This window comes from Cherax quadricarinatus, chromosome 38 (assembly GCF_038502225.1).
Source record: "Cherax quadricarinatus isolate ZL_2023a chromosome 38, ASM3850222v1, whole genome shotgun sequence".
In the NCBI taxonomy this organism is placed as follows: domain Eukaryota; kingdom Metazoa; phylum Arthropoda; class Malacostraca; order Decapoda; family Parastacidae; genus Cherax; species Cherax quadricarinatus.
This window is the reverse complement of record NC_091329.1, coordinates 21,279,919-21,304,266: the sequence shown is the minus strand read 5'-3', so window position 1 is coordinate 21,304,266 and position 24,348 is coordinate 21,279,919. Positions and strand designations below refer to the sequence as shown.

General features: G+C 40.1%; 1 long non-coding RNA gene across 2 annotated transcripts in view; it reads left to right on the top strand.

Annotated features, from left to right (window-relative positions):
* Positions 1-7,112: 7,112 nt before the first annotated feature.
* LOC138853741 (uncharacterized) overlaps positions 7,113-24,348 on the top strand; it is a 28,801-nt gene continuing 11,565 nt past the window's right edge. Inside the window, exons 1-3 of one of the 2 annotated variants that reach the window (XR_011392900.1) lie at positions 7,113-7,151; positions 7,260-7,539; positions 20,840-20,978. This is a non-coding gene — a long non-coding RNA (uncharacterized lncRNA). Of the gene's footprint in view, positions 7,152-7,189; positions 7,540-20,839; positions 20,979-24,348 lie in introns of those variants that run through there. The other variant, XR_011392899.1, reaches the window with a different exon arrangement.

Sequence of the window (24,348 nt, the reverse complement as noted above, 5' to 3'; positions counted from 1 at the left end):
AGTGGCAGGTCCCACTGTGATCCCGCCTCCTCCTGCTTCAACTCATCTCACCGCAGTATATAAGCCACCTCTCTGGCCCCTTTTTTTTTTTTTTTTTATTCGCCGGTATTCTCCCGGCCCGGGTCTTTTCCAAGTAGTGGTGACCCGGCCTTGGCTCCCTATCTGGGGAGTGTCTCGAGACCTAAGTCTCCCATGGGAGGAGGCACAAGTACCTCCTCATCTTTGGGACCAAGTGTCCCCAGACCTAGCCACATTCCCCGCCCTCACGGGGCTCGTAGGGAGAAGCTAGGCCTTTGGTCTGCCATCTACCCCGCCTCAAAGGGGCTCGTGGGGATGGCAGCCTTATGAGCTGCAGATGGTAGCAAGCTCAGGCCTTTTTTTCTCTGGCCCTATGCTGCACTTCCTACAAGAGTGATGGACTGAACACATAGATTCCAGGTTGAGGGACTGATTACCTCAAACTTCTACTCTCCTTACCCACTTCTAGTTTGTATTGGACTGATGAAGCCACTGTGTGGCGAAACGTTTCTTCAATAAACATTCCCTGTGTTGCATAAGTGTCTCAATTCTTCAATAATAAATAAATAAATTTGTGAGTGTATATGGGTAACCTCTTTTATGTCAATTACAATGTGTTGTTAAAACTTGTTAGTGTATGTTCTGTAGGATTGAGGATCCTACTGTACCCATTTTATATCTTCTTATTTAATATTAAGCTGTAAAAAATTTAAATAAAATATAAAAAAAAAAAATTATACACATCAGTATAGAGGCTAATGTCATTTTTTCCCTTGATGCCAGACACAACAATCGAAATGCTTTCTGTTTTGATTAAATACTACCAGTGAAACAGCATGCAGTAAGCTGCACTTGTCTTAAGATTTAACAAATTGTGAAGTAACTTCGTTCCACTGAAAATGTTTGGTTATTATTAATCCCCGCAGGGACAACAAAAAATGTAAGAGAATCCTAATAGTTGGGACTCTCAGGTATATAGATATATGGACAAAAAGAAAATTGTGAAAAGTGAAGACGAAAAAATTATATTTATTGATTTTTATTGCCTCAACATTCTATGTTAAAATAAATTTAAAACGCATCTGAATATAATTTACTTCATGAATTTGAAAAATAATTACAGTATAAAAATTACCAAAGTTAGTAATAAAAAAAGAGAAACACTGATTTTACTTAGACGTAAATGAAGAATACGGTTCCAAAATGTTGTCCAGAGGTCAGAGGGCATAGAAGTCAATAACAACAATAAGTAAGTAAGTAAGTTTATTCAGGTATACACAAATACAGTTACATAGAATTATCATATATAGCAGCATATGTTTAAAACACCTAGGATAACCCAAAAAGTCAGACAGAGTGACTTATTTCCATTGGGGTCCTTTAGTAAGGGGCAATGTTTACTGTATGTCAAGTTGTTACTTTTATGTAAACGTTACTAAAAACTTTCACAAACAATATGAATCTAACTTCCTCCAAATGTTATTAAATTAAATTAGGAGTGAGTTAAATTTTATGTTGAACTGTTCAATATAATTTTTCTTTTCAAATTAGAAAACCTGTTTAATATAAGGGGTATCTAATGTAAATTGCATTATCCTGCATATTACTCGGTTTTTTTTCTATTGCAAACTTTTTTAAGAGTTGATAACAGAAAACTCAAGAAAGTCAGTGAAGCTTAGTAAGGGGCAATGTTTACTGTACGTCAAGTTGTTACTTTTATGTAAATTCTCCAATATAAATGGGTGTGTGACGCCGCGTCGCGCGGAAAAAAAATCGAAAAATGAGTTTTTTTTTTTAATATTTTTTTTTTTATATTTTATTTAAAACCAATACCGTTTAACATAAAAATAAAGAAACAGTATGGAACCTAATCAAATTAACTGACAAACGGATTGTACCTACATGCTCAAGAAGTTATATCAGTTAAATCCCATCCTTCACATTAATCAAAAAACCAAAACCTAACATCATAATCTGACTAGATAATCTACATACTTATCCCTAACAATACAGCTGAACATATCCCAACATACAAATAAACAGAAAAAGAATACAGCTTAGAACACAATAACAAGCTCTATACTGTTACAATACACCCATATACAAATCTCAGACAAATGGACTACGTCACTAAACTGTCTAGATATGTCTGTATACCATACAGACTAAAACTTAACATCAAGAACTTGCATGAACACCAAACCGGTATCAGGGTACAGACCATAATTATAAACTTTAAAAAGAATCAATCATGCATATATAAAGTATTACATAACGTCTGACCCATGACAAAGGCTCAATACAATAGAAAGAGATATATATTTATATATATACACACATACACACCCACACACCCACACCCACATCCACACACACACCCACACGTACACACAAAAATTTTCACAAAATCACATTAATCAGATGCACTGTATGCACAATGCAAAACAGTATATAAGTATATCTCATCGTGCAAAAACCCAGCACGTAACATAAAAACAAACTAAAACACACTTCATGTCGCAAATAACTTATTTCTCAAGAATCATGTTATACAAGACTGATACACATCATAATTATACATAAAAAATCTACTATATTATACCTACATTCTGAAAAGTGTTATATCTACCATAACGAGACCTTGAGCTCTACATCCACACTTGGATGCCATAAAGTCCCAATGAAAACCAGGAAACCATTCCAAACCCACATTCACAACACTCTCACGACCCCCCCCCAGGGAGGCGAGCCCGCTGTTACCCCCTGACTCCCTCCAACCTATGAAAACCCCTTCACTCACTCATTTCCAATCACAGATTTACGAGAATCCCTAACGTTAGCATTCTATACCCCTCTGAGAAAGCCTGATCCCACCTCCTCCCATACAAATCTCTGTTACGACACCTAGTACTATAGAACGTTACCGCAAGAACCTTTCTTCTCTCCTCACTATCCCCTCTCCCCCTCATCACCCACGACATATATATATAATCTACCATGATATAATCTAAAGCTCTTATGACACCCTCGTCTAACCCACCCATATAGAGCACGCAAAACCGACACCCCACGGCCCCCCACCCTCTGTACCAACCTACTTAACCAGCACCTAACCTCCTCTAGCCCTTCACAAAAGTAAACTACATGGAACGCAGCCCACAGGATGGGTATGGGGTGCATAATAAACATATTAAACTAACTGGAACGCAGTCTCATCCCCTCCACAGATACCACACCCCCCACCCTCTACAACCTGTCTGTTTCGTAATATCTCACCAGACGGAAGGATCCCATGCAGAAAACGAAACATCACCTCACGCGCCCGAGGTTTTAACTTCAATTTACTAAATCTAAACCAAATACTCTTCCACTCATACATGGGGAACGAACCCTCAACTGGGACAACGCACCTACCTACAAGTAACCTCTACAAAACCCTTATACGAACCTTTCTCAGTTCCCTAACCAACATCACAGCCCTCAAAACTATTTCACATTCCCTCAACTCCATTCCTCGATACCACATACCCAGCCTGTCGTGTATCCTTCCCAAACGCCCCGCGTTCACACCTTCACGCAACACTTCCCATTTAATAAACACACATTTAGCCCTCCGTCTCAAATCCAACAACCCCAACCCACCCTGACTTACAGGTAACATTACAACCTCCCTCCGTAACCAATCACAACGTGAACCCCATAAAAATTTGTACACCCGTCTTAGTATCCCCGTATATATTTTATTAAAACATTTCAGTACATGGAATAATAATTAACACAGAAAACAAACCATCAACAGGTATATATAAAATACATAGATAGGTAGGACATATACACACACACATCATCCACACATATATATACATATACATACTCACATATATATATACACACACACACACACACACATATATATATATATATATATATATATATATATATATATATATATATATATATATATATATATATATATATATATATATATATATATATATATATATTGTGGAAACTATTTTAATTTTCCGAAGCTATAGTGCCTAATAGGTGTTTAGAAAATGATGTGAGGGTAAAAAGGGATTTTGTATGTGAAGAACTAGTTTTCTTCTTACGTGGGTTACCTACAGTGGCCGTCGTTGGTGGGGACTGGAACTGCGTTATTAGGAGGGCTGACGTGGAACCAAAAGGTGCGGGGCACGTGTCGGCGGCCTTGCGAGATCTTTTGAGGGATATTCAGTTGCGGGATGCGGTTGGAGGAGGGGCGTGGGAGGTAGAACACACTTTTGTAAGACGGGGTTACGCTGCTAGGTTGGATAGGCTGTATATATCTCAAGGGGTTGGGTTGACATTTTTCCGTACAATAGAAGTAGCTTATTCGGATCATCGGGTGGTAGTAGCAGAGGTGGCGTGGGAGTCACTAGCAGGTATATCTAGGGGTTATTGGAAATTAAATACAAGTGTGTTAGGTGATGAGGAGGGGATAGAGGGATTTGCAACGCTGTGGGAGGGGTTAAGTGCAGAGATAAATGGGGTAGAGGATGTGGTGGGATGGTGTGGCTAAAGAACGGATTAAGCAATATTACGTAAATGAAGGGAAACGTATCAATTCTTTAAAATATGGGCTTGCTAACTATTCGGAGGATAGATTACGGGGTTGCTATGCGAGGGGGGCGGTGGCGGGCAATTATCCCATGGATGATATTATGGCAATTAAAGGGAGACTGCGTGAGGTACAGGATGAGAGGTTCCAAGCGGTGCTGGTACAGGCGGGGGTGGAAGAGGTGTTATGGGGCGATAGACCTTCATCGTGCGTATTGCGTAGGCAGAAACAAAGACAGCAGGCAATGACTATTCCATGGTTGGAGGTTCATGAGTCGATAGGAGGGTAAGATAAGATAAGATAAGATTTCGTTCGGATTTTTAACCCCGGAGGGTTAGCCACCCAGGATAACCCAAGAAAGTCAGTGCGTCATCGAGGACTGTCTAACTTATTTCCATTGGGGTCCTTAATCTTGTCCCCCAGGATGCGACCCACACCAGTCGACTAACACCCAGGTACCTATTTGCTGCTAGGTGAACAGGACAATAGGTGTAAGGAAACGTGTCGGAATTTCCACCCGCCGGGAATCGATCCCGGGCCCTCCGTGTGTGAAGCGGGAGTTTTAGCCACCAGACCACCGGGCCGGGACGGACCGGGAGGGGCAGGTCATACAAGCTACGGAAGGAATGGGGGCGTTTGCTGACAAGTGGTATGAGAAGTACTGGCAACGAGAAGGGGTAGAGGATGGGGTTTTAGAACAGGTGTGTGGGAGTGTGGTATGTCAGTTGCGTAACAGTGATAGGGAAGCACTGGGTGGGGAAATAACTGAGGGAGAAATATGGAGGGCTTTAAGTGGAATGCGAAAGGGCAAAGCACCTGGAATTGATGGACTCCCGGCAGAGTTTTATCAGCAGCATTGGGAATTAATGAGGCATTTTTTGGTTAGGTTATTAAATTGCATGAAGGAGAGAGGTGAGCTGGGTGAGAAGCAGGCAACGGCTGTCGTTGTATTGGTACCGAAGGGTAAGGGGCAGCATACGCTTCGGGATTACCGGGCGATCTCGTTGTTATGCGCAGATTATAAATTGTTTGCGAAGATTTTGGGAAATCGGGTCATGTGTGTGGTGGGGCGGGTAGTATCAAAAACTCAGTTTGGTTTGCCAGGGAGGTCCATGGTGGAGGGGCATGGGTTACTTAGGGATTTCGTGGAGGCAAAAGGGGGGGGGGGGGAGGGCGGGAGGTTTGGTGGCGCTCGATTGGCAAGGGGCATACGATAGAGTGGATCGGAAAGCATTGAAAGCCATCCTCAGGGGTCAGGGGTTTGGGGAAGAAATAGTGGGTTGGGTTGAGGCGTTGTATGGAGGTGCAATGGCGAGGGTACAGATTAATGGTCGATTGGGTGAGAAGATTGTAATGGGTAGGGGAATTAGGCAGGGGTGTCCTATGTCACAATTATTGTTTGCATGCGTACAGGACCCCTTTTATAGATTGGTGGAGCAGCGTATGTGTCACGTAGAGGGACCAGGGTGTGAGGTTGCGAGGGTTTGGCCAGTTTTAATTGGGTATGTGGATGATACAACTGTTCTGATCAGGGAGGGGATGTCAATGGACACATTAGACGGGGTAGTAAAAATGTTCGCAGGGGCAACTGGTATGAGGGTAAATTCAGATAAATCCATGGTTATGGGGTTAGGGGCTTGGGCCGGTAGAGTTGATTGGAGTAGTGCAGTTGTGAGGAGGCAGGTGAATTCGTTAAAAATTTGCGGTCTGATTTATGCAGACGATCTAACTGTGGCACGCACGGAAAACTCGATTAGGATGGTAGAAAGGATTCAGGGACGTTTGGGTGCATTGCGACCATATCATTTGACCCTTGTGCAGCGTGCCATTGTTATTAATATCTTACTGTATAGCAAAGTATGGCACGTGGCAGCCGTGTTCCCATTAACTGGGCCAGCAATAACGAACATACTTAGGAAGGTTTTTAAATTCTTGTGGGGTTCGAGTTGTGATTAGATTAAAAGGGATGTGGTAATGTTACCTGTAAGTAAGGGGGGGCTGGGATTGTTGGACTTAAAGCAGAGGGTCAAATGTGTCTTCATTAAGAGGGAGGTGATGAGGGAAAGTGTGGGTGGGAGGGGTTTGGCCAGGATCCATAACAGCACCTAGCAGCAAATAGGTACCTGGGTGTTAGCCGACTGGTGTGGGTGGCATCCTGGGGGGCAAGATTGAGGACCCCAATGGAAATAAGTTGGACAGTCCTCGATGACGCACTGACTTTCTTGGGATATCCTGGGTGGCTAACCTTCCGGGTTTAAAAATCCGAAGAAAATCATCTATTAAAGGACCCCAATGGAAATAAGTCACTCTGTCTGACTTTTTTGGGTTATCCTAGGTTGTTTACACATATGCTGCTATGTATGATAATCTATGTAACTGTATTTGTGTTAACCTGAATAAACTTACTTATTTTGAGAATGTATTTTTCCTGGACGCCCGGACGCCCTGGTGCCAGGATTTAATATTGTACGTTTTGGCTGCCCTTAACAACCACAATAACAACACATATTTAAAAGATTTTACAATATTACATGTAACTATTCGAGAGTATAATTATTGTTATAAATAACACTTATGAAGCACAGTATTACAAGAGTATAATATCTTGGTACAATAATTGGAAAAGTTACTTTGTTCTTAGGGCGGCCGAGTCAGCAGGTGATGGTAGACCATCAACACGTTGCCATTTTAAGTATTCCTAAATATCATGAAGAAAGAGTTAACACTAACCACAACCACACTGTTGGTGGCTCTAGGAGCTACATTCACTCTTGGTGTCTTCTGTGGCTACAAATTCAAGAGCTGGAGGATTGAGTGGCTCAAGAGACGTCGGGAGAGGCTACAAAGGAAGATCATACAGACGCAAGCAGAACTTGACATGATACAGAAATCTTAGTACATACTCTGTTTCAAGTGTAGTTGTAAGTATATAGGACAATTGTATCGGCTAATAGTTAGTTTAGAATCTCCAGCGAATTAAATTTTTAGTTTCATTTCTGTAACACAAATAGCAGCGCTGTATGGCCCTTATGGTTTAGCTCTTCTTTTTGATTATAATAATAATGTAACACAAATAATCAATCCATAGCCCGACATGCCCCGGGATGTCAGTGGCTTTCATTGTACTTAATACTTTGTAAAATGTAAATCACATTTTGTAACTTCTGCAAAGAAATAAAATTTATTTATTATTTGTTGATAATGGGGAAAAATAGTTATTTCTTGTGCTTTTTTGAAGGAGGGAGGGGGAGAGATAAGCAACAGTTTTTTAAGATGATAGATTGAATGTATCAGGTATATTTATACATCCTGCCAGTCAGGTGGAATACTTCGCTGTCCCAGCGATGTAAACAATACTAATAATGCCAACACATGAGCAATGTCTGGAGTATACATTGGATTTTGTTAAGTACATTAGAATGAAGGAACACTGCAGTAGGCCTATTGGTTATGCTAGGCAACTCCTCACACCCAACCATACCTAATCATATGCCCATTCAATCTGTATTTTAATCTAGCCAAAGTTCTTGTGCCAGTAATGCCACCTGGGAGTTTGTACCACTCATTTACAATTTTTTTGTCAAACCAGTACTTGAGCATATCCTTTCTAATTTTGTGCAACTTGTGTCCATTGCTGCAAGACCTGTCTTGTTTACATAATTTCGTCAGGTTGGGTAGGGTTAGGTTAGGTCAGGTCGGTTCCAGTAGTTAAATGAATTTTTTAATATTTGCCATCCAAAGTCATTATTTTGCAATTTGCACAAAATCAAATTATGTCCATTGTACAAATCAGTCAGTATTACACACTTCCCATTATAATTTTTTGCAGATCTCAATGGAGCCCTTAAACTCTATACATGTATTTACTATTCCATCTCTGTAGACTTGGCCGTTGGTTTATAATTGAAGATAATTCATTTGCAAATTGTTATTTTGGGAGATATTACTAAAAATAAATGATTTATGTAACCTACAGTTTACCTTGGAACAGTCAATCAACATTAGGTAATCAGTCATGTGAGAAACCCAGAAAGGGCCAATTATTTTTATTCAGTAACCTGACACCCTTACAGTGAGTCGCATGACAAGCCACACCAAACATAGCCCTCGTACATAGACTATGATCCATTTCAAAATAAAGCATGTGTATCTTCACTAGTATTTATTTTATTTTTTATTTATTTATTTATTAACAATTTGAGCATACATACAGAGGTACAAAAAAATACAGATAAGAGCAGCATGCCAAAGCCACTTATACTATGCATAGCATTACGGGCTGGCTTAAAATTAACTAAGCAATGATGAAATCAGTGATAATACATTATTGTAAACAGATAACTATAAAGCACAAATGAGTATTACAAAGACAGGTCATATGGTTGCATGCATTGTTGTACATTCAGCCGTATGGAGTATTCTGTTAGGTAGTGTATTTAAAAAATAATAAAGTTAGATTGGGTTTTAGGTTTAACATTTATATGATATAATTGTGAGAAACATTTAAGATATACAATTTATAAGGTTCAGTTATTCAGTATTTATTTGGTTTTGGGTGAGTAAGTGATCTTTGAGAAGAGACTTGAATTTATAAACAGGTAGTGTTTCTTTTATATTTACAGGTAATGAATTCCAGATTTTAGGGCCTTTTATGGGCATGGTTTCTTAGTGTGAATCATGTGAATTTAGTCATGACATAATTAGTGACTTCAGGGGACAAGATGAATGAGCATTGGCTACAGGTTTTTCAAATACATAGTGATTTATCCAAAAACTCTTGCAGAAACTCAGTCAATACTGATTCACCCACTCAACCTGACCACTGCACTCTCATTCACTACTTAAAAGTCATATCTCCTGTCTTCCTTCCTTTTCAGTAATTGTGAGAAGCCAGTCTCAGTTACTAATTGTGAGTGGTTGGGTTATTTTAGGCTGTTTTAGGATTGGCTTTATTAGGTTAGGCTGAGTTAATTTAGTTGGAGTCAGGTTAGGTTAAGTTGTGTTAGTTTTGGTTTCATTCTCAGTTATTTCAGGTTAGTTTAGAATAGATTTGGGCTAAGGGGGGTATTGTACAATTGTCATTTAATTAAGAATAATGTTAAGAAAAATCTAAATAACTATATTCAATAATTATCAATTAGCAATTCATAATTTTCAGCTTGATCAGTACAATCAGTAATTATTATTGACTTGGTCCCTTCAAGAGGGTATCTAGATACAGTGGACCCCCAGTTATCGGCCGTAATCTGTTCCAGAAGGTCAGCCGATAACCGAAATGGCCGAGAACTTAATTAATATTTCCCATAAGAATAAATGGAAATACAGTTAATCCATTCCAGACAAAAATATTCACAAAAAAAAAAATAATTTTTTTAAGAATTATTTAAATATTACATACCTTTATTGAAGACTAATGCTGGCTTCTGGGAGATAGGGAAGAGGAATGAGGGAGGAGTTAGTGTTTGGAAGGGAAATCCCCCTCCATAAAGACTTTAGGTAGCAAAGCCTTCTCTGGGGTTACTTCCCTTCTTTGTCTTTTAATGCCACTAGGACCAGCTTGAGAGTCGCTGGACCTCTGTCTCGCAAAATAACTGTCCAGAGTGCTCTGTTTCTGGTGTCTCTTTAAGATTTCTCTGAACTGGGACAGGGTTTTGTCACTAAACATGTTGCAGATATGGCTTGTTTCAGCTTTGTCAGGGTGGTGTTTCTCTTCAAAAGCTTGCACCCTAGTCCACATTGCACACAACTCTTTAATCTCTGAATTAGGCACCTCCTTCACTCCCTCTTCCTCCTCCTCTGAAACAAGTTCCTCAGCGGCAGTCTGTTGCTATTCAAGTTGAAGCTCTTGCAGCTCTTCAGTGGTTATCTCTTCCCTGTGGTCTTCCACCAACTCTTCCACATCCTTACCACTCACCTCCAACCCCAGGGACTTCCCCAGTGACATAATAGTCCACAGGGTCGGCAGGGTCAGGGTCAGGGGTCAGCCTCATACCCTTCAAAATCCCTCTCTTGGACACAATCTGGCCACAGTTTTCTCCAAGCAGAGTTCAAAGTCCTGGAAATCACTCCCTCCCAAACCTTACCTATAAGGCTTATGCAGTTGAGGATAATGAAGTGATTCCTCCAGAACTCTCTTAGGGTCAACTGAGTGTCCGACGTCACTTCAAAGCTATTTTGAAACGCTGCTTTTGTGTAAAGTTTTTTGAAGTTAGAAATGACCTGCTGGTCCATGGGCTGGAGGAGAGGAGTGGTGTTAGGAGGCAAGAACTTCACTGTGATGAAACTGAAGTCCCTAAACACTTGGTCTTGCAAGTCTGGAGGATGTGCAGGAGCATTGTCCAGTAACAGGAGGCACTTGAGTGGCAATTTCGTTTCCAGGGGGTATTTTTTTCACACTTGGGCCAAACACATCATTAACCCACTCTTTGAAAATTTGCCTTGTGACCCATGCCTTATGATTAGCTTTCCACATCACACACAATCTATTCTTCATGACATTGTTTTTCTTGAACACTCTGGGATTTTCTGAGTGATACACGAATAAAGGCTTCACTTTGAAATCCCCACTAGCATTACCACACAACAAAAAAGTAAGCCTGTCTTTCATAGGCTTGTGTCCTGGCAGTGCCTTTTCCTCATGGGTAATGTAGGTCCTGTTTGGCATTTTCTTCCAAAATAGGCCTGTTGGGGTTTGAATCCTTCAGCCTCTATGTACCCGTGGAATTCCTGCACGAATTTTTCAGCCGCACATTTGTCAGAACTTGCTGCCTCACCATGCCTTACAACACTGTGTATGCCACTACGTTTCTTAAATCTATCAAACCATCCTTTGCTGGCCATAAATTCACAAACTGCAGCATTTGTTCCAGGCATTTTCTTTGCAAGATCCTCATGCAACTGCCTTGCCTTCTCACAAATAATAGACTCCACAACACTGTCTCTCACTAATTCTTTTTCCTTAATCCACAATAATAATAACTTTTCCATCTCTTCCATTATGGTTGCCTTTGTTTAGTTAGAAAAGTTACTCCTTTTGCAACATTAGCATCTTTGATTTGTTCTTTCTTTGCCAGGATGGACGTAATTGTTGATTTATTCTTGCTGTACATCCTGACAAGTTCCACCACCTTCATACCACTCTCAAACTTTTCTATCACTTCACGCTTAAATTCTGTGGTGTTTCTCACTTTCTTTACCACAGGAACTTTCTTTGGAGCCATGGTTACTTATTTCACAGTTGCATTGCAAAAAACCCCACTAAAAACAATGGAAAACAAGTGAAATGTTTGGATGTATGAGCAGAAGCTTCCTCAGCCACCAAGAGACAAAGCCAAACTGACGCGCAAGTGGCCCCAGCCGGTAGATGGATACATCCCAAATGGCTGATCACTGAATTAACGGCCGATAACGGGGCACTGAAAAACCGGCTGATAACCGAATTGGCCAATAACAGAACCGGCCGATAACCGGGGGTCCACTGTACTAGTGAAGGGATTTTATTCCAAGGAATTGCAGTTACCATCTGTTCCCTCAGATCCCCCTGCTTGCCTCCCATTTCCCAAGCACTGTACGACCCCTCAGTAAATATGACAATACCTCCTAGAGTGATGACTACTATGTCTGGCTTAAAACCAAAAGAGAAGGGGTTACTAGCCCCATGCTCCCAGCATTTTAGTTGCCTCTCATGACACATATGGGTTACAGAGGAAGAATTCTGTTCCACTTCTCCATGGAGATAAGAGGAAATAAACAAGAACAAAAACTAGTAAGAAAATAAAAGAAAACCCAGAGGGGTGTGTATATATATGCTTGTACAGTATATGCATGTGTAATGTGACCTAAGTGCAAGTAGAAGTAGCAAGACATACAGTAAAACCCTGGTTTTCATCCGGTTCGGTTATCGTACAATTAAGTTTTCGTTCAATTTTTTCGGCGAAATTTTTCCCGTTTTCGTACATCCGCACTGAAATCATCCATACCAGACGCGTTTGCCTACTGGCAGGACATGGCTGCTTGTATGTTTGTGACTCAGTCTTTGTTACTCATGCAGTGAGCATTATTCTGCTTGTTCTTCCAAAACATTACATTATAATTTATTGTTTTTCGTGCTTGCAACTGCTAATAAGCCACCTTGGGCCAAAGAAAGTTGCGAGTGCCAGCCCTTTGGTAAAGAAGGTGAGAAACAAGATAGAATTCAAGAAGAACTCGTAGAAAAGTTCGAAAGTGGCGTACATGTGGCCGAGCTCATCAGGATGTAGGAGAAGTCCAAATCAACAATCAGTTCCATCCTGGCGAAGAAAAAAGAAATCAAGGAAGCTGATGTTGCAAAAGGAATAAATGCGCTAACGAAACAGAGATTGCAAACAATCAAAGATTTTGAGAAGTTGTTGGTGTGGATCAACGAAAAACAGTTAGCGGGAGATAGTGTTGTGGAGTCGATAATTTGTGAAAAGGCAAGGCAACTGCATGCTGAACTTGTAAACAAAATGCCTGGGATGAGTGCTGCTGTTAGTGAATTTAAACCCAGCAAAGGCTGGCTCGACGGATTCAAGAAGCAATGTGGCATACACAGTGTAGTAAGGCAGGGTGAGGCTGCAAGTTCAGACAAACATGCGGCCGAAGAATTCATTGATGAATTCAAAGGGTATGTAGAAGCTGAAGGATTCCTCCCTCAACAAGTGTTCAGTTGTGACGAAACAGGCCTCTTTTGGAAGAAAATGCCAAAGAGGACCTGCATCATGCAGGAGGCAGAGGCACTGCCAGGACACAAACCCATGAAGGATAGACTAACTGTCTTGTTCTGTGGTAACACTAGTGGGAATTTTAAAGTGAAGCCTTTACTGGTGCATCACTCTGAAAATTCTCAAGTGTTCAAGAAAAAACTACATCATGAAGAGTAAATTGTGTGTGATGTGGAAGGCTAACAATAAGGCATGTGTCTCGAGGCTAATTTTCATTGAGTGGGTCAATGAAGTGTTTGGCTCAAGTGTGAAGAAATACCTCAAGTGCCTCCTGGTAATGGACAATGCTCCTGCTCATCTTCCAGACTTGGAAGACCAATTGTTTGAGGAGTTTAGTTTTATCACAGTGAAGTTCTTGCCCCCTAATACCACTCTTCTCATCTGCCTATGGACCAGCAGGTCATTTTAAGCTTTAAAAAACTCTACGCCAGAGCAATGTTTCAAAGGTGCTTTGAAGTGACCTCGGACACTGAATTTATCCTAAGAGAGTTCTGGAGGAATCATTTCAATATCCTCAACTGCATAAGCCTTATAGATAAGGCTTGGCAGGAAGTGACTTCCAGAACGATGAACTCTGCTTGGTGAAAATTGTGGCCATAATGTGTTCAAGAGAAGGATTTTAAAGGGTTTGAGGCTGACCCTGACAACCCTACGCCTGTTGTGGAATCTATTGTGGCATTGGGGAAGTTCATGGAGTTGGAGGACCACAGGGAAGAGCTAACTAACCACTGAAGAGCTGCAAAACCTTCAACTGGAACAGCAACAGATCACAGCTGAGGAAATTGCTTCAGAGGAGGAGAAAGAGAAAGGGGAGGATGTGCCTTCTTCAGTAATTAAAGACATTTGTGCAAAGTGGAGTGAGGTGCAAAGTATTGTGGAGAATTATCACCCTAACAAAATTGGTGCAAGTCATGTCTGCAACATGTTCAATGACAATGCCTTGTCCCATTTTAGGTATATATTAAAGAAACACCAGAAACAGAGCTCTCTGGACAGATTTTTTGTGCGACAGGGGTCCAGTGACTCTCAAGCTGGTCCTAGTGCCAGTAAAAGACAGAGAAGGGGAGTAACCCCGGATAGGGCTTTGATACCTGAAGTCCTGATGGAGAGGGATTTCCCTTCCAAACAGTAATCTCTCTTCCCTCTCCCCTCTTCGCCTTCTTCCATACGCCAACAAGACTCTTCAATAAAGGTATGTACAGTGGACGCCCGGTTAACGATTTTAATCCGTGCAAGAGGGCTCATCGTTATGCGAAATAATCGTTATGCGAATGAATTTTCCCCATAAGAAATAATGGAAATAAAATTAATCCGTGCAAGACGCCCAAAAGTATGAAAAAAAATTTTTTTTACCACATGAAATGTTAATTTTAATACACACAAACTGAAAAAGGCATGCACAATTAAATGACACTTACTTTTATTGAAGATCTGGTGATGATTGATGGGATGGGAGGAGGGGAGAGAGTGTGTTAGTGTTTAGAAGGGGAATCCCCTTCCATTAGGACTTGAGGTAGTAAGTCCTTTTCTGGGGTTACTTCCCTTCTTCTTTTAATGCCACTAGGGCCAGCTTCAGAGTCACTGGACTTCTTTCGCACAAGATATCTGTCCATAGTGGCCTGTACCTCTCGTTCCTTTATGACTTGCCTAAAGTGTTTCACAACATTGTCAGTGTAATAATCACCAGCACGGCTTGCAATAGCTGTGTGAGGGTGATTTTCATCCATGAAGGTTTGCACTTCAAGCCACTTAGCACAGATTTCCTTTATCTTTGTAGTAGGCAACTTCTTCAATTTCTCTCTCCCCTCCTCTGAACCAGTTTCCTCAGGTCTGGCCTCTTGCTCTTGAAGTTGATCTATCAGCTCATCAGTGGTTAGTTCTTCATTGTCCTCCTCCACCAACTCTTCCACATCCTCCCCACTAACCTCCAACCCCAAGGACTTTCCCAATGCCACAATGGATTCCTCAACTGGCACAGGATTCTCAGGGTTAGCCTCAAACCCTTCAAAATCCCTTTTGTCTACACATTCTGGCCACAGTTTCTTCCAAGCAGAGTTCAAGGTCCTCTTTGTCACTTCCTCCCAAGCCTTACCTATAAGGTTTACACAATTGAGGATATTAAAGTGATCTCTCCAAAGCTCTCTTAGAGTCAGTTGAGTTTCTGAGGTCATTACAAAGCACCTTTCAAACAGAGCTTTTGTGTACAGTTTCTTGAAGTTGGAAATAACCTGCTGGTCCATGGGCTGCAGGAGAGGAGTGGTATTAGGAGGCAAAAACTTCACCTTAATGAAGCTCATGTCCCCATAAAGTCGCTCTGCCACGTCTGTAGGATGACCAGGGGCATTGTCTAACACCAGGAGGCACTTAAGTTCTAATTTCTTTTCAGTTAGGTAATTTTTCACATTGGGGGCAAATGCATGGTGTAACCAGTTATAGAAAAATTCCCTAGTGACCCATGCCTTACTGTTTGCCCTCCACAGCACACACAAATTATCCTTGAGGACATTCTTTTGCCTGAACGCTCTGGGAGTTTCAGAGTGATACACTAATAAAGGCTTCACTTTGCAATCACCAGTAGCATTGGCACACATCAACAAAGTAAGCCTGTCTTTCATAGGCTTATGTCCTGGGAGTGCCTTTTCCTCCTGAGTAATGTAGGTCCTGCTTGGCATTTTCTTCCAGAACAGGCCTGTTTCATCACAATTAAACACTTGTTCAGGTTTCAGTCCTTCAGTTTCTATGTACTCCTTGAATTCCTGCACATATTTTTCAGCCGCTTTGTGGTCCGAACTGGCAGCCTCACCATGCCTTATCACACTATGGATGCCACTACGCTTCTTAAATCTCTCAAACCAACCTTTGCTGGCCTTAAATTCACTCACATCATCACTAGTTGCAGGCATTTTTTTAATTAAATCCTCATGCAACTTCCTAGCCTTTTCACATATGATCGCTTGAGAGACGCTATCTCCTGCTATCTGTTTTTCATTTATCCACACCAATAAGAGTCTCTCAACATCTTCCATCACTTGCGATCTTTGTTTCGAAAACACAGTTGAACCTTTGGCAAGAACAGCTTCCTTGATTGTCTTTCTGGTGCCCACAATAGTAGCGATGGTTGATTGGGGTTTCTTGTACAGCTTGACTAGGTCGGCTATACGCACTCCACTTTCATACTTATCAATTATCTCTTTCTTCATCTCTATAGTAATTCTTACCCTTTGAGGTGTAGGGTTGGCACTAGAAGCTTTCTTGGGGCCCATGGTCACTTATTTTCCAGAAACAGCACCGAAAATACTGTAATAATACGAAATATTCCGAGTGTATGCTTGGATGTTACCGCGGAGGCTGGCTGGTAAACAATGGGACGGGGCGGCACATGTGAGGCTGGCTGAGGGCACATTGGACGCGTCTCGGACGAAAATCGGTATGCGGGTTTTTAATCGGTATGCGCGGCAAAAATTTTGCGATAAAAGTAATCGTTATGCGGAAAAATCGCTATGTGATGCCATCGTTATGCGGGGGTCCACTGTATTAGTGATTTAAATGTTCATTTATCCATTTCAGTAGTCGCATTTATTTTTCATTGTTTTCCGTACATAAAACTATATTTATTCTCTATCAAATGTATTTTTTGTCAATATTTTTGGACGTCAGACACAGATTAATTGGATTTACATTATTTCTTATGGGAAATATTACTTCAATTTTTGTACAAATCAGTTTTCGGCCGACCTTCTGGAACTGATTAAAAATGACAACCAGGGTTTTACTGCACCTGAAATCTTACATGTTTATGAGACGGAAAAAGACACCGGCAATCCTACCATCATGTAAAACAATTACAGGCTTCCGTTTTACACTCGCTTGGCAGGATGGTAGTACCTCCCGGGGCAGTTGCTGTCTACCAGCCTACTACCTAAAACTGCCCCTGTTTTAGGTAGTAGGCTGTTTCATTAAATAGTCACCTAGGATATTCTCAAGTGTGTCAATATTTACCCAATTCCTGGTTCAGATCTCTGCCAGTGGTTTCTACTAAAAAAAGTATATGCATCTCTCACTGGTCGGTTAATTCACCTCACACCAGTCAGTCAGTCCACCTTGCACTGGTCAGTCAATGCACCTTGCACCATTTATAACATTTTTATTGTATTTTTAAAAGTTTATATGGTAGTGTACTGTATATTGCAATAAACAGAATAGAGGAAATCACCTCTATTTTTTTTTTATTAACATGTCAGCCATTTTCCACCAAGGCAGGGTGGCCCGAAAAAGAAAAGCTTTCATCATTCACTCCATCGCTGTTTTGCTAGAGGCATGCTTACACTACAGTTATAAAATTGCACCATTAACACCCCTCCTACAGAGTGTCAGCACTGTACTTCAGCTCTAATATGTATTATTTAGGTATGCATACTGGCCAGAGAGCCCACTGTAAGTCAGAGTCGTCGGTAAACGAGTGCATCGCTAAGTAAGGAGAGGCTGCAGCTAGAACATTTTGTGAAGATGAACATTCATTACAATTATTCTATAACATAGGGTACTTCTTGCAGCCAGAAACTGTTCCATGAATAGGAAACCATGTGTACAGTATTTAACTTAAAATATGCCCATTTTAGGAGCGCAACAGGCAGATTGGTAACTCACACTCTCTCCCTCTCTCTCAACTCCACTGCACAGTCTTTTAACACTTCCTTATGCTTATATGTATTGGGTTAATTTAAATTTATAGAAAGCCCCCACTTTACAGCATTTCACTAATGCACTGGTTTTTAATTATACCCATTCTTCATTTATTCAAATTTCCTACAATAAATATATTCACCACTCTGTAAGCTAAGGATGAAAATGCTTTGACCCTTTCAGGGTTTCCGACGTACTAGTACGGCTTATGCACCAGGGTTATTGACGTACTAGTATGCCTAAATTCTAGCGCCTTCAAATCTAGTGAGAGAAAGCTGGTAGGCCTACATATGAAAGAATGGGTCTATGTGGTCAGTGTGCGCAGTATAAAAAAATCCTGCAGCACACAGTACATAATGAGAAAAAAAACTTTGTGTTTTTGGTTTAAAACAGCGACTTTGCACTATGTTTTCGTATGGTATTTATGCTTGTATTCTAGTTTTCCTGGTCTCATTTTATAGAATGGAAAACATGTTACAGAAATTGAGATGATTTTGATTGGTTTTACAGTGAAAAGTACCTTGAAATTGAGCTCAAAGTAGTAGAAATGTTTGATTTTTGCCAAAGTTCAAAAGTAAGCAAATCATGCTATGCGTCCAATACACATCAACTGGTGAGTCTAATATTCTTTCACAAGTGAGCTGATATTATTTATGCCATTTCTACACTAATGCAGTAGTCTGCATAACAGTAAATCTTCTATTTTTTATGAGAATAAAAATTCAAAGTGGAAAGCAAAAGAAATGTAAGAGGGGCCTGGGGACGTGACTAATGAACAGAGGAAATGTTATTTTAGTGCCAGGAATGTCTGTTGTTTATTCTGGACCCCATTTGGAAATTGGCATTTTTTGAAATTTGTGTGAAATTGACAAAATTGCTAATTTCTGACCGCTTTATTGGATAGTTGAAATCGGTAAATGGGTGGTTTCTTGTAATCATTCAATAGAAAAAATGGAGTTCTAGCAAAATAGTTATGATTTTTGTCGACTAGTACACGGGAATTGGCCGACAATAGGGCTCAGAGTGGGCGAGATCGCCAATGCATAAACATCGTCGAGACCGCTAACTTCACGAGAGCATAATTCCATAAGTTTTCCATCAAATTTCATAATTTTGGTGTCATTATGATTGGGAAAAGATTCTCTATCTTTTCATAATAAAAAATAATTTTTTTTTTTTCCGAAAATTTTTCGACCCTGAGAATGAGTTTAGGAGAGGGCCTCTCGACCCTGAAAGGGTTAAGGTAAGGAATATGTGTGGTGTATATGTATTTTTTAGGCCTGGCTTTATTGTTCACTTAATATATATGTTTTCAGGCTTTTATATGCATTTGAAAGTGAAAAAGGGCTATGTCTCACTTTAAAGCAGTAGCCCAGAACCTCACCTTCTGTATAAGTGGGGCCCTTCTATATTTGGGCTAGGTTAGATTAGGTTGTATTACATTAATCAAGGTCGAGTACAGAATTAAACTCTGTAACATACCTTGTTAACCCTTAAATGGTCCAAACGTATATATACATTTTTTCAACATCTGAAAGTATGTAAAAAAATGTAGATCTTTTTTTTTTTTGTTTTACATGTGAAAACGTGTAAAAAAAACTTTTATCTGCATTTTTTTTTTTGTTATATTTGAAAATATGTAAAAAAAAAGTAGATCTACTTTTGTAGCACTACGAATTTGAACATCGATCTGTTTGGACCGTTTAAGGGTTAATTTGGGATAGTTTAGTTTATAAATTATTGTTGATGTACCTGGGAATGAAGTAAATATTTCACCATTGACTATTGTAAGGGAAGAAAAAACTGATTAGAAGTAAATGGAAGATTGGATTTTGATGTTGATGTGCATGATGTCTTCTTCCTAGTTACTAAGTGTCTTATTTCTCCTGAAGCTCATATTACATTATTCTGATACTCCCCAGCCATCATTAGCTTCAGAATAGAGAAATATGACAAACACTTATAAAGTCTATGTTAAACCTGAACCTTTCCTTTAATAACAAATAATGGATTCAAATCTCGCTGGCAGTCAGACTAAATGCACTGAGCATATGTACAACCTCCTAAATTGACTTGCCAGCCATGATGTTCTTTTCAGTTGAATCCCGAGAACCAGTATAATAAATACTGCAGTATTGGACACACTGGGTGATTCAATAGGAATGTACACCATAGAGTTACTAGAGGCACTGCTGAATGAAGAGATAGCTAAAGCACCAAAACAAGCTGCAACAATGTCCCCTAAACAGCTTTGCTGAAACAGCCTCATTGTAGAAAAAGATATCTTAGAAACCACAATGTCTAATAATAACATAATAATAATACATGGAATATCTTTATTTCTACAAGTACATGTACAAGGTATACAGGTCTAGCTGACATGAATGACATACTACTATATAGAATGCCGCTTGTTATGCAAAGCATTTCGGGCAAATTAGGTCAGTTCTGTCCCAGGATGCGACCCACACCAGTCGACTGACACCCAGGTACCCATTTTACTGATGGGGAACATAGACAACCAGTGTAAAGAAACATGCCCAGTGTTTCTAACCCCGCCAGGAATTGAACCCAGTCCCTTGCTGTGTGAAGCGAGAGCCTTAGCCACCAGGCCATGGTCCACATGGAGGTTTCCATGTCACAGCCATGAGTGCAGCTAGTATGCAATACTAGATAATATTAAACAAAGGTAGGTGCTGTAATCAAAGATTGGCTTTCATTTTGCTACAAACTACCATTATGAGCATTAAGCATTGAACTAAAATGCTGTGACATTAACTATAATATTTCATTACAGACATAAATATGGCTGTAAATTGCAAGAACCAACCTTGTGGAATATGCAGAGAAAGATTCCATGTTGGTGGGAGAAGATATGCAGCTCGAGATAATCATTGCAAATGGATTTGCATGGAAGCTAAAACAGTATGGACAAGGTAATTATTTTTCTTAGAAAACAGATTTAATTTCTTAGAAAACTTACTTCTTGTCTATGAAGAAGAAGAAAAAGATCTTCAGAGTAGTACAAATATGAAAGAGAAACAGTCAAGTTCAAGAAAATACAAATGGACAACATAATAGCAAAAAGTTAGAGTGCAGTACTACTGTAAACATCTAAGAGGCAGGAAAAACTGAACTTATTACTCAGAAACTGAAAGACGAGATAAAATTCTTAGATATATATATACCTTGACTTAAATTCAGTATGACTCACAAAATTGTAATAACACAATTGCAAACATAGTATGGAGTGGGTGGAGTTTGAACCCTTGGCAAGTGAGGACTCTCTTGCCAGAGGTTCAAACACTACCCATTTTGTGGTTTGTTTAAATTCAACATTCGCATTCAGCACATACCTAAGTGGGCAGAGTGGGCATTCATTAAAAAAAAAGAATGAGTTTGTACTACGCATCTCAAACATTACTTACTCTGTACTTCTCTCTGATGTCCTTACCTCTCTTATGGTATATGTGCATGGGGATCTTCAACAGCAAATCACTTAAAATCCCTTGTAATTCAATAAAAATATCCTTTCAAAATGTTTGCCCAATCAAATTCCAGGCCAAATACCCCCACTTTTGAAAAGTCAAAATTTACTTGACTTACAAAACATCCACACTTTCTTTTTTACATGCTATTCACATAGGATACTACAGTGGACCCTCGTTTTTTGTAATCATCGGAATTCATAATTTTCGCAAATCATAACTCTTTTTGTCAAAAATTTGACTCGAAAATAGTCGTTCGTCCCGAATGCATACACGTGGCCCAAGCGGATCCCACACTCCATTCACAGCCAGTGTGCCATTGTTTATCAGCGAGTGACCACGATCCCAAGCATTCATATGATACATTTCATAATATTCCACTCGTTTTAATACTTGCAACTGCTAAATAAGCCACCATGGGCCCAAAGAAAGCTCCTAGTGCCAGCCTTTTGGCAAAGAAGGTGAGAAACACGATAGAATTCAAGAAGGAGATTGTAGAAAAATACGAAACTGGAGTGCGTGTGGCAGAGCTTGCCAGGATGTATGGGAAGCCCCATACAACCATTGCTTCCATCGTGGCCAAAAGAAAGAAAATTAAGGAAGCTGTTGTTGCGAAAGGGGTAAATATGCTAAAAAAATGAGATCGCAGATACATACTCGAAGATGTGGAGGGGTTGTTGTTGGTGTGGATCAATGAGAAACAGTTATCAGGAGGTAGCGTTATGCAGTCGATAATTTGTGAAAAGGTAAGGCGATCTCGTAAAGAAAATGCCTGCAATGAGTGCAAATGTAAGTGAATTTAAGGCCAGCAAAGGCTGGTTTCAGAGATTTAAGAAGCAAAGTGGCATACAGAGTGTTGTAAGGCATGGTGAGGCAGCAAGTTCATGATAAACATGGGGCTGAAAAATTTGTGCATGAATTTAAGGAGTACAGAGAGGCTGAAGGATTCATCCCACAACAAGTGTTCAGTTGTGATGATTATTATTATAATCAAAAAGAAGCGCTAAGCCACAAGGACTATACAGCTTCAGTTGTGATGAAACAGGCCTCTTTTGGAAGAAAGTGCCAAAGAGGACCTACATCACGCAGGAGGAAAAGGCACTACCAGGACACAAGCCTATGAAAGACAGGCTAACTCTCATGTCCTGTAGTAATGCTAGTGGGAATTTCAAAGTGAAGCCTTTACTGGTGTATCACTCTGAAAATCTCAGAGTGCTCAAGAAAACAGTGTCGCCAAGGGTAAATTGTGTGTGATGTGGAAGGCAAACAGTAAAGCTTGAGTCATGAGGGACATTTTCCTTGATTGGTTCAATGAAGTGTTTGGCCCCAGTGTAAAGAAATACCTCCTGGAAAATAAATTGGAACTCAAGTGCCTCCTGGTAATGGACAGTACTCCTGCTCATCCTCCAGACTTGGAAGAGTAAATAGTGGAGGAGTTTCATTTCATCAAAGTGAATTTCTTGCCCCCTAATACCACTCCTCTCCTCCAGCCCATGGACCAGCAGGTCATTTCAAATTTCAAAAAACTGTACACCAAAGCAGTGTTTCAGAAGTGCTTTGAAGTGACCTCATACATTGAATTGACCCTAAGAGAGTTCTGGAAAGATCACTTCAATATCCTCCATTGCATAAACTTTATAGGTAAGGCTTGGGAGGGAGTGACTTTCAGGACTTTGAACTCTGCTTGGAAAAAATTGTGGCCAGAATGTGTCCAAAAGAGGGATTTTGAAGAGTTTGGGGCTGACCCTGAGGAGCCTATGTCAGTTGTGGAAAGTATTGTATCATTGAGGAATTCAGTGGGATTGGATGTGAGTTTTGAGGATGTGAAAGAGTTGGTGGAGAACCACGATGAATTGCTAACCACTATAGAGCTGCAAGAGCTTCATCTGCAACAGCAACAGACCACAGCTCAGGAAATTGCTTCAGAGGAGGAGGAGAGATGGAGGAAGGTGCCTTCTTCAAAGATTAAGAAGATTTGTGCGATGTGGACAAAGGTGCAAACATTTATGGATAAGCTTCACCCTGTTGCAGGCCATGTTGGCAACATGTACAATGACAATGTTGTGTCCCATTTTAGGGAAGTTAAAGAGATGCCAGATATAGACCTCTCTGTTACATATTTTTGAGTGACAGGGATCCAGTGACTCTCAAGCTGGTCCTATTGGCATTAAAAAACAAGGAAGGGAAGTAACCCCAGAAAAGGACTTGGTACCTGAACTCCTTATGGAGGGGGATTCCCCTTCCAAACAATAGTACACCTCCATCCTCTTCCCTCCTCCCATCTCATCACTCATCAACAAGTCTTCATTAAAGGAAAGTGTCATTTTATTATTGTGTTATTCTGCATGTCTCGTTGTTTTCTGTTTAGGGAAATGTATATTTCATATAAAAAAAATATTTTTTTAATATTTTTGGGTGTTTGGAATGGATTAATTGGATTTACATTATTTCTTATGGGGAAAATTAATTCAGAAATCATCAGATTCAGGTTTAGTCACTCTCTCTGGAATGGATTAATTACAAAAAACCAGGGATCCACTCTATAATAATATGTTTAATAATATAATTAGGTAGTAGGTTGGTAGACAGCAACCACCCAGGGAAGTACTACCGTCCTGCCAGATGACTGTGAAACAAAAACCTGTAACTGTTTTGCATGATGGTAGGATTGCTGGTTTCTTTTTCTGTCTCATAAATACGCTAGATAACAGGGATATCTTGCTACTCCTACTTACACTTTGGTCACACTTCACAGACACGCACATGCATATATATATACATACATCTAGGTTTTTCTCCTTTTTCTAAATAGCTCTTG